The sequence below is a fragment of the Stegodyphus dumicola genome, chromosome 11 (assembly GCF_044657685.1).
Source record: "Stegodyphus dumicola isolate Sdum_Otavi_A_Nest chromosome 11, ASM4465768v1".
Taxonomy (NCBI): domain Eukaryota; kingdom Metazoa; phylum Arthropoda; class Arachnida; order Araneae; family Eresidae; genus Stegodyphus; species Stegodyphus dumicola.
This window is the reverse complement of record NC_140778.1, coordinates 133,148,156-133,158,698: the sequence shown is the minus strand read 5'-3', so window position 1 is coordinate 133,158,698 and position 10,543 is coordinate 133,148,156. Positions and strand designations below refer to the sequence as shown.

At 34.2% G+C, this 10,543-nt stretch overlaps 1 non-coding gene across 1 annotated transcript; it reads right to left on the bottom strand.

Moving 5' to 3' along the window:
• Positions 1–4,726: 4,726 nt before the first annotated feature.
• LOC118180437 (U6 spliceosomal RNA) lies at positions 4,727–4,833 on the bottom strand. Its single transcript, XR_004756659.2, has one exon. It is a non-coding gene; the product is annotated as a U6 spliceosomal RNA (small nuclear RNA).
• Between the last annotated feature and the right edge of the window lie 5,710 nt (positions 4,834–10,543).

The following is a 10,543-nucleotide window of genomic DNA, read 5'->3' as shown; positions in this document are numbered from 1 at the left end:
TAGGTATCAATAACATCAGACATAAAACTATTAATTTAATTAGATTTTAATTTTAATTAAGATTAAGACCAAATGGTATTTAAAAATTCTTTCAAATTTGTATTTTGTTTGCAGAATTTCTAAAAGAATTATATGAAATCCCATGGTTTTGACGAGCATAATTTAAAGATTGATTTGCTTTAACAATGTAAATATTGTAACACAAAAGTAGATTTAATACAATATAGAGTCGATATGCAATCAAACTTCTATGTGCAGTCTATATGCTGTTGAGTTACAGTACGCAGTCTGTATGCAGTCAAACTTTGGTTTGCAGTCGATTTATAACATGCAATCGAACTTCAGTGATCTGTCTATATGCAGTTCAGTTCAATGGGCAGTCTAAGGCTGCTATCACACGTCGGTTTGTTTCGAAAGAACAACTGTTTGGAACAATTTTTCTGCTTTGTCACAACAGCCAATCACCACAGGTCGCTTTGGGGTTAACACAGGGTAAACTGGTTCTCCATTACAAACAAGCTAACAGCATTCGGCGCTGATAGCTGATTGGTTGAAAACGAACAACTTGCAACTTTTTTCGAAAGGAAAAAAAAAGTCTCACGTCTTTCTTTCAATAGTAAACCAGGCAGAAAAATTGTCCCAAACAGTTGTTCGTGTGAAACAAACGCCGTGTGATATGGGCCTAAATGCAACATCTATTTGCAGTAGGCATTCTAATGCAACAGTCTAAAGTGTGCAGTCTATTTGCAATCGGTTTACAATATACAGTGGTTACGCAACCAAACTTCAATGCATAGGTTATATGCAGTCAAATTTCAATAATCTAGTATATGCAGTCGATTTATAATACACAGTAGATATGCACTCAAACTTCAGCGTGCATTCTGCATGCTGTTGAGTTACAATATGCAGTTATATGCAGCTGAGTTGCCTGCAGTTATATGCAGTTGAGTTACAGTATGCAGTCTATATGTACTTCAATGTACAGACTGTATACCGTCCATTTGGAATATACAGTCAAACTGCGATGTACAATCTATATGCAGTCGATATGCAATTAAACTTCAGTGTGAAGTCTATATGCAGTCGAACTTCAATGTATAGTCTATATGCAGTCGATTTACAATTTACAATCCATATGCAATCAAACGTCAGTGTGTAGTGTATATGTAGTTTAAGTTACAATGTGCAATCTATATGCTGTCGAACTTAAATAAGACGAAACTGATAGCAATGCAAAAAAACATTGTATAAGATAAAATTCGTCTTAATAAAATAAGTAATTTCAAGTTCTGTATTCTGACATTCAGCTGGAAGTATCGAAATGTGATACGAATTCTTTTAACAACTTTGGATACTAAATTGAACGCATGTCATATTCTATTCATTTGCTCTCTCTATTAAAATATTTGCTTCTTTAAGGCATTCATAGTTTTTATTGATAATTATTGATAGTATCTTGCCCCATGAATCTTTGTAAAAATAACTAACATAAAAATACAGTGTGCTTAAATGTCGTAATCTGAAATTCCATTTACAAATTGTTCAATGTTCGTCTTTTATTTATTTTCTATATCATGGAATTTTTTTTCCATACCAACATGCTTTTATGAATTTCTATAGTGTAAGAGGAAAAAACAAATTCTCATATGGAAATAATAATTTGTCAAATAAGTGTTCTTTTTTGGGGGGGGCGGGGAAATCTTTTAAAACTTTTTCTCGCGGTTCCAGAAACCTAAAATACAAAAGAAAATAGTCTCAAAATAAATGAAATTTCGAGAACTTGGATTTGATATTTTCTTGCAAATTTCACGTTTTCTTGCCTTTTCACAGATTTCTCAAGGTAAACATCATTTAGAGTAACTGGTAGCAAAATTTAATTCCGAATTAATGTTTAAAAATCGAGATTTATTACAAAAATCGAGATTAAAATTAACATAATCATTACAGGTGTATTCAACATATGCAATCAAACGTCAGTGTGTAATGTATATGTAGTTTAAGTTACAATGTGCAATCTATATGCTGTCGAACTTAAATAAGACGAAACTGAAAGCAATGCAAAAAAACATTGTATAAGATAAAATTCGTCTTAATAAAATAAGTAATTTCAAGTTCTTATTTGATTATGGCAAAGCACGCTTGAGCTGTCTGCCTAAGGTCCATGCCTTCTTGGAGGGATTTTTAAGGAAAACTAGTTATACATTACTTAAACAGAAAGCATACTATGAAAACGACAGTGCAGGCAGCACGTCTGCCCAGATTCCAGCTCAGGCAAATTACCATTATTCAGCAACATTATTGCTCGGCCGCTTATAGCTTCATGTAGCTTGATAATACATGAACACTATTTTAACACTATCTCAAAATAAATTTCGAAGTTTTATTCTTTTGCAATTAATTGAATTTCAACTGCAATCAATGTTCATATGAAAACTCTGAAAAGCGATTAAAGGGCTGGTCTCATACCTTGATGAGACGTAATTCTTCTGTTCATAACAGTTCTTCCTTGTAACCTGAAATACTTTCACACAAGGTCTTACGTTGAGCATTTTCCTAATTAAATACCAAAGAACCAAGGACTACAAATTTTGAAGCACCTTCTATCATGGAAATCGTTTCATTCCACATTAGATATTCAAAAAGTGAAGAGAAAGGGCAAAATAGACAAAAGTTACAAATGGGAAAATTGAATGTGAGTATAGCACTTTATTGTCCGTCTGATGCGTTACCAGCTCAGATGATGTGAGAGATAACTGATACTTTGACACATACGAGATTATACTGTTTAGGTAGTACTTGCCAGTAACCTAAAATTATCCAACTGTGGGCGTTGCGATGAAAAATCCATTACTGAGTTCTAGAGCTAAGTGAACTTGAATACGAGTAAAAGTTAATGCTTAATGTATTCAGCGTTTAATTTCTAAGATTAGAAGTGCCGGAGCCCTATGGAAGAATGTCAGCAAAGAGGAACAAGAGTAAATAAATAAATAAAATGACTATTAAACTCATTAATAATTTTTAAATCGTTAATTATTATCAAATTAATTAATAGCTATTTAATTAATGTTTATAAATTCTTATTTAATCAAATTATTATATAATTAATTAATTATAATTTAATTGATAATTATTAGATAATTAATTATTTATTGAAATAATTAAAGATTGAAGTAATTAAATAATTAAAATTAAATAAAATGTAAAGAGATAAATTGAAATTTAATAAGCGATTTTTAATATAATTTTGTTGTTAAAATAAAATTTTCGAGATAAAAGTTCTACTGAAATTGTTATTCAATTACATAAAAGAAGTGCCGCAGCCTTCTTATTCAGGGCTGTTTCAGCTAGAATTATGATTTATTACAAAAACTGAGAAACACCGGTTCCAGGGCAAAACAGAATGAGGGTGTGAGCCGCGCTCCGGTGGGCCCCGGCGCAATTTAAACACTGGTTGTATTACAAGAATTTTGTGCAAACATATGTGTGGAACAAAGTTTATAAAAGTATAAACTCACCAAACTGAGAGATCAACCCTAAATTATTATAAGTCTCAGCCACAATTTCTGTATTTGAAACGTCAAGGCATATTTTGTTCCATTTGTGTAAGAATTTATTACTTGTATACGAACGAGTTCAATCTAAAAATCTCAAGAGCTTCAATATTTATTATTATTTCTTGCAGACGTATTTAAGATTTATTCAGAAAATAATAAAACACCTGGATCAATCATCACCGCGCATACTCAAAATCAGATTTCCGAATTACCTTCCTGAAACTATCTGAAGTAACAATTTAAATACAAAACAATACAGCAGACGTAAGAAATGCATATTTTTTATTCCAAAGCCACCGCTCTGCCTGAAATAGGCAAAGTAGTTTTTTCAAAACAATCGAGGACACGTACGATTATCTCGTCGTTTTAAAATACATTTCGCGTATGAGTATATGAGAAAACTAGTGAGTAACAAATTGTTTATAATTTGTATCATAATAATTATAATCTCAAACTACGAGTATAATTTTAAATATCAATGGCATCATCGAATGGAAACCTCCTTCCATGTGAGACGAATTTCATTAAGAAATTTCAATTTTAAAAATTTTTGTCTAAATTTTAAGAACATAATTTCCGAAGTATTTGATACCCCAGTCTGTATAATCTTCATTTACTTGTTCAAAAGTTAGGAAAGTCTTTGTTATCAGAGATAAATGCTGATATTCATCAATGCACGAGACTATGATACAATTTTTGGACGAAATATTTCTGAGATTTTCTGCATGACCGAATCTCAGTTTTAATATTTTAATAGTAATCTCTTCAAGTCTGATATAATTTATGTGACTCAAATCGGTATGGAAAATTAATTCACACTGTGAAAAAAAATTTATCCAAATTTTCTTATAAGATTTTTTTTTTTTCCTTAAATTTCATTTTCTGAAACAACATGTCTGTAATAAATGTGCACACCAATTTAACGCTAGAAAACACTGAAACTTCAATCCTCATTATACAAGCTAAAAGTAAAATATAATTGTGAAATTAAAATATTATAACAACGATTATGATGATAAGTCGTATAAATAATCAAGTCGGTAGCTCCAAAAATTTAGTGTCATAATAATGATAATTAACTTAATGGAAAATGTTATCGGTGGTCGTGTAAAATTTCTCCAATGGTTTCCCTCCAGATCCCGAGAAAGGTCGTCATCCCAACTCGTATTATAAATTTGGAACGCTTCACGATTTTGCGTATCATCCTTGCGCAGGGGCAATGCTAATCTTCTCTGTATCGTTCCAATTTTAGTATATGTACTGCCGAAGCAAGTACGTGGTCGACTCAGTTACTGATTAGGATCTGTACCTAGGCAGTGTCGGCCACGGGTGTTTAAATTCCGTCTCCACAGGATTGAAGTCATACCTCACGATGGCTGTTTCAGGCTCAGCAGAGACCGTATGGTCTTGTCCGTTCCGTTGGTTGTGGTGGAGCTATATAGTCAGATATTCAAGGTTGTCCGGGGCAAACACCCCCATCGATGGAGTTGTAGAGTTTCAGCGAGCCTTTAAACTGCTTGAGGTTTCCAGTGGGCGCTGGAGCCTCGAAACTGCATATTCATATTCTTCCTTGGCTTTCCCTTGGGGGCGCCTAAAGCCGACATCTATATACCTTGACGTAGTGTTAGCAGGCCGTATTGGTGGCCTGGTCTGTCTGACAGTGTTTTAATTGACTTCGTTGTACTCTCCGCGGTTGATACCCCTGTTGATGGAAGATGTTTTTTTCATTCCTCCAGAACGGGGACGTAAAATATGAGTTACTGAGTATTCCTGTCGATTCAGCTTAGTCTTAGCTCGTTGGCTCGACCGATAGGTTAGCGGCCTCTTGGATCGCCTCTAGGGCTTGGGGCGTTTATCTGTGTTAAGGCAGCCTGGAGCCATGCCAGGTCGGAGTGCCCCTTAGCACGCTGTCTTATTTGACCGATAGTTATAACCAGAGCAAAAGTTCGTCTCTGTTCTCTTTTGTCTTATTTGAAAGTGAAAATACTTGATGCCGATGCGTATCTAAGGGTATACGCGTTCGACAAATTGCTTAATACTTATTTCACGTCTACTGTTGCTATCGTAGTAATTTGTTGCAACATTTATCTTTTTTGTGATTGCTTGTTGTTATTACTTTTCTGCATAAAAAGAGGTAAGTGTAGTTACATATTATGTTAAACTTAGGTTAAATTTTAATTCGGTAAAGCAACGATTTTGAACATAATTAGTGGAAAACTGTTTACCTCTCATGTTTAAACCATTGTCGTATTCTTGGATGCGTAAATTACTAATTTATTGTAATACAAAATACTAAAAACCTTTCTTCACTACTCATTCTAAATTAAGATGCCGCATACAAATTGATATCTGCTCTTGATGGTTGGCATCAGGGGTACAATCAAATAAAATAGAAAAATGATCTGCCTGTTTGACCTTATTTAAAATAATTTGCTTTATATTTTCTCCTAACAAGCTAACTGTTTTATATTGAATTTTATCTTCAAGGTAATAAAGCATATTTTTTAGCTTGAATTTTATTAATATACACAGACATGGTAGGGTCAAATTTTGTGATCATTTCAATACTCTTTTAAAAACTATTATTTCTTTCGAGTAATTTGTTACTGAAACTACGGAAGGTTAAGTTTTGTTTGGCTAAAAACTGAAAGGCATAGGTAATACTTTCAATAACATCGCGCCAATGCTTAGTCTCTTAATTTAATAAAATTTGAAATTCCGAATTAACAGGTTTATTCTTTTTTAGGAATCGGGAAACTTTTTTAGGAACTCTTTTGTTGTTTGGCACTATTCGACAAAAGTGCATCTAAAAAAAATTACATCCATTTTTGTCTTTTGAGACACTGAAACTGGAAACCAGGTTTTGGTATTATCCAGGACCATTTTCTATTAAAGCTTGAATTTGGAATGGCAATAATAGACTTAGGCGTATTTCCGGAATCATCAGGCGCAGGTAAATGCTGCAGAAATTGTAGATTTCAGTAGTACAACTTCTGTTATTTCGACCGGCTGCATTGAAGTTAAAGGTAATTCCCGCGTGAAAACACTTTTTCTTTCTAATTGTTAAGTTCTTTTGGTAATTTCAACAGTAGCTGAGACGTTGTCGTACAACTAGTGCTAATAGCATCAGCTTGGGTATTCTTTGGGTTTTTGAAAAACTGAGTAACATTAAAGGTCTGATTTAATAAGTCTTCCTCTCGCTTTCTTTTTTTTTTCATTATATTCTAATACTTAAACAGATTTTTCTGTTTTTCTTCCGACATATGGGGAAAAATGAAAATAGGACATATGGGGAAAAATGAAAAACGTGAAAGTAAATATAAGAGTAGAAAATAACTATTATAAGAACTATTGAGTAAAAAACTCTTCTTAAAAACTCTCCGAAAGTCACTGTTTGGAGTATTTTACCTTATTTCTGAAAACGTGAGTGTATCTTAAACCATTGCTTGGAAAATATATGAGCTATTAGACAAATACCAAATAATTCAAGGAAGGGGGATACTGTTTTGTTTATTAAAGTCAAATTTAAACTATGTATTTAAGGCATAATGAAATAACGAAGCATTTTCCTTCGATTCCTATAGCTAAAAATCGGAAAATGGCCAATTTTGAATATCTTGTATATTTTTAATTCATTTCAAATCTCAAAGAGGTATATTTTAAATTCAGTTGTACTTCATAAATACGTCAATCCATTCTTCTCGAAAGATAATAAGTTTTAGTTTAATAAACAAATGTTTCGTGTAAAAAAAAAAAAACATTTTTCGAGTGGATTATGCTCAAATCGTCGGTTTTCTGAATTAAAAAGCTAATATAAGTTTAACATAATGTATAACTGCTCTTATCTTTTTTATGTAGAATAGCAATAACAACAAGCAATCCTCAAATAAAAAACGGAAAAGATAAAGGTTGCACAAATTATACTACGATACGGAACCCTTTACATACGCATACAAGCGTCTAGCCCCTCAGATGCTAGTTTCCTCCTGATTCCTCCCTGATCATTTGCGCAGGTTCACGCGCAGCGTGTTTATGTCAGGGAGCTCGGCATGCAGAAAGGAATTAGCTGGCACCGACGCCGTGCCGTCAAGTTACGAAAGTGCTGCGCATTACTCAGTGCAGATTAATTTCTTTAATTAGTTTTTCTACAGTATTTTTCTTTTTAAGTCGGATACATATTTACATGTTGATATTGATTTTTGGTTGCTTCTCATTTTCTATCAAATAATATATTATTTTGATTTGTGTATAAAAGAATTACTGATATTTATTCATTCATTCATCTATACATCATCGCCCAAAGCTATTACAGATGCAGATATCAAAAGCTAGGAGCTCATTTCTTGTCTACTGAAGGCGTCATTTAAGAAGAGATTTTTAAAAATTCGGCACCCAATGGGGGGGGGGAGGGCAAAAAATGTTTTTACGTTTTTTCATATAAGGAAGAAACAGATGTACACGAGAGTCTTGCTTTAAAATGTATGGAACATGAATACTTAAAAACCAGTTTCAGAAGTTCGATCCCCCCCAATGACTCTTACCCTTGAGAATTCGGCCCCCAAGGGGGTAGGGGGCTGTGGTAATACAATTTTTATTAAGGTAGCACAATAATTGAGACAGATCGTAATAATCATAACAATAGAATAGAATAAATATTATTTTGTCTTTCATTGTTATGGGTTACCAGACTGGCAGCATTGTAATAGGCAAGTCGCCACAGAGGCAAAACATCTTTTCACATATTTCTTCACACTTTAGATATCCGTAAGATTCAGTGGTGGATAAGGCTGGTGCGGTTATGGGCTGATCAAGAAATTCGAACAATCGAATTGACACAGATGACTCGGCGAGATAGCCGTGCGAGGAAGGGTATGTGCGTAGAATTAATACTTTCTCTGAAAAGTATATTTTCCAATGGTATACAAAATGCACAGACATGACAAATGGCAAAATCTATTCTGGATAAAATATCAACTTTTAGAATAATTTTGTCTGCTCGTGTATATTTGAAAATATTTCAGTATACTGAGCCAGTAATGAAATATTTGCAGACTAAAAGATTAGATTACATGCTAGCATATAATATAGTTAGGGAGGCTGCAAGCTCTTTAAAAGCCATCTTTAGAAACTTCAATTTAACATTTAATGCATCAAAATTGTTTGCAACGGATTACAATAATAAACTAGAAAGGCTGGGTTGTGATATAAAAGAAGAGCTACCTGTTAGAAGATACCAAAAGTGAAACAATTAGACGATGAAGAATCGGCCGACTATAATTTAAATTGCTCTATCAAACAAGTTATTGTCTTTACTTTTATATTGGATAACGCCATTTAATCGATGAATAATAGGTTTAAAGGGCATAGGAAGTTGTATGAAGACATATCACTTCTCGATCCCTAAAACATTTCGAAGCCATTGTCGCCGAACACTTTCGACTATTTTTCTATATTATTAGGGCATTATGCAGGTGTAACAGCTGGTTAAAATTCTTAAGGATGAATATCAGGACCTAGTAATTAAATGTGAAATAATAAAAAATTCAACTGAAAATCATTATTCTGAATCTAATATTGAGTCAGAAAGAGAAAAAGCTCTATCTATTCATGAGCATTCATCCACTCATCCAAAGCTAAATGCAATTTCTTGTGTGTATTTAAATTACGCTTGAAATGTAATTTATGTAGTATTGTGTATGCCAATGCCTTTTCTTGCTTATACGTTTGTACTCGCCCTATCTATAACGATGAATGTGAAATAACTTTTTCAAAATAAAAAATTGTAAAAAGTAGATTAAGGAGTGCAATGAAGCAAGCTAATTTGAAGTCATTACTATTGATGAACATAGAAAAGCAAAAATTAAAGATATTATGGAGGAAATATTTGCCCAGGCACATGGAATTAAAAAATCTTTAAATGGCTAATTATGAATCAGCGGCTGTTTTGTTTATATAATATTTAGTCACTGTTATTTATTGTTTGTAGTTTATTTGAATATATATATATATCTGAATAAAGTGTTACCTTTTCTGTAAAGGTAACACTTTATTCAGATATTCCGTCAAAACCGCTGCTGTGCGTTGAGTCGTATATGGACGAGCATTGTCATGCAGGAGCACAAAACCTGCAGTAAGCATTCCGTGCCTCTTGTTTCAAATGGCGCATCACAATTTCCACAGTGTTTCACAGTAACGGTAAGCGTTTACTGGTTCACCACGTGGAAGGAACTCAATGAGCAGAATGCCCTTCTTGTGCCAGAACACTGTGCACATCACTTTGCGTACCGATAGCGTCTGTTTGAATTTCGTCCCAACTGGAGATCCACTATGCTGCCAATGCATTGACTGCTGCTTGTTTTCTGCGGTGAAGTGCAGAATCCAAGTCTGATTGCCCGTGACGATCCCATCGAGGAACGTGTCGTCGTCATCGTGATACCGTTACAGAAATGTCAGTGCTGCTCCTAAGCGTTCAATTTTGTGTTCAGATGTCGGGTTTTTCGGCACCCACCTGGCACACAATTTTTTGAACAGCAGGTGCTTAGTGACAATCTCTTGCAACAAGGATTGTGATATCTGCAGAAAATGGCTGCTCAGCTTCGTAATCGTGAAGCGACGGTTCTCCATCACAAGCTCAACAAGATCATCATTGATGAGGGACTGTCTGCCACTGCACTCTTCATTATGAGCACTTTGACGACCTTCTGAAAACTGCCAACACCAACGATGCATCATCTGCTTTACTCATGATGTTTGTCCCATAGACCTGACAATTAATTTCAATTGGCGCAGTACTTGCATTCAAGAACTTTATCACTGACCCAACCTCGCAGGCGACAGGAGAAGGAATAAGAGCTTCCATCTCGAACTACGCTACTGGCACGAGGCACAAGCGTCTAGCCCCTCAGATGCTAGTTTCCTCCTGATTCTTCCCTGATCATTTGTGCAGATTCACGCGCAGCGTATTTACTCCAAAAAGCTTGGAGTGG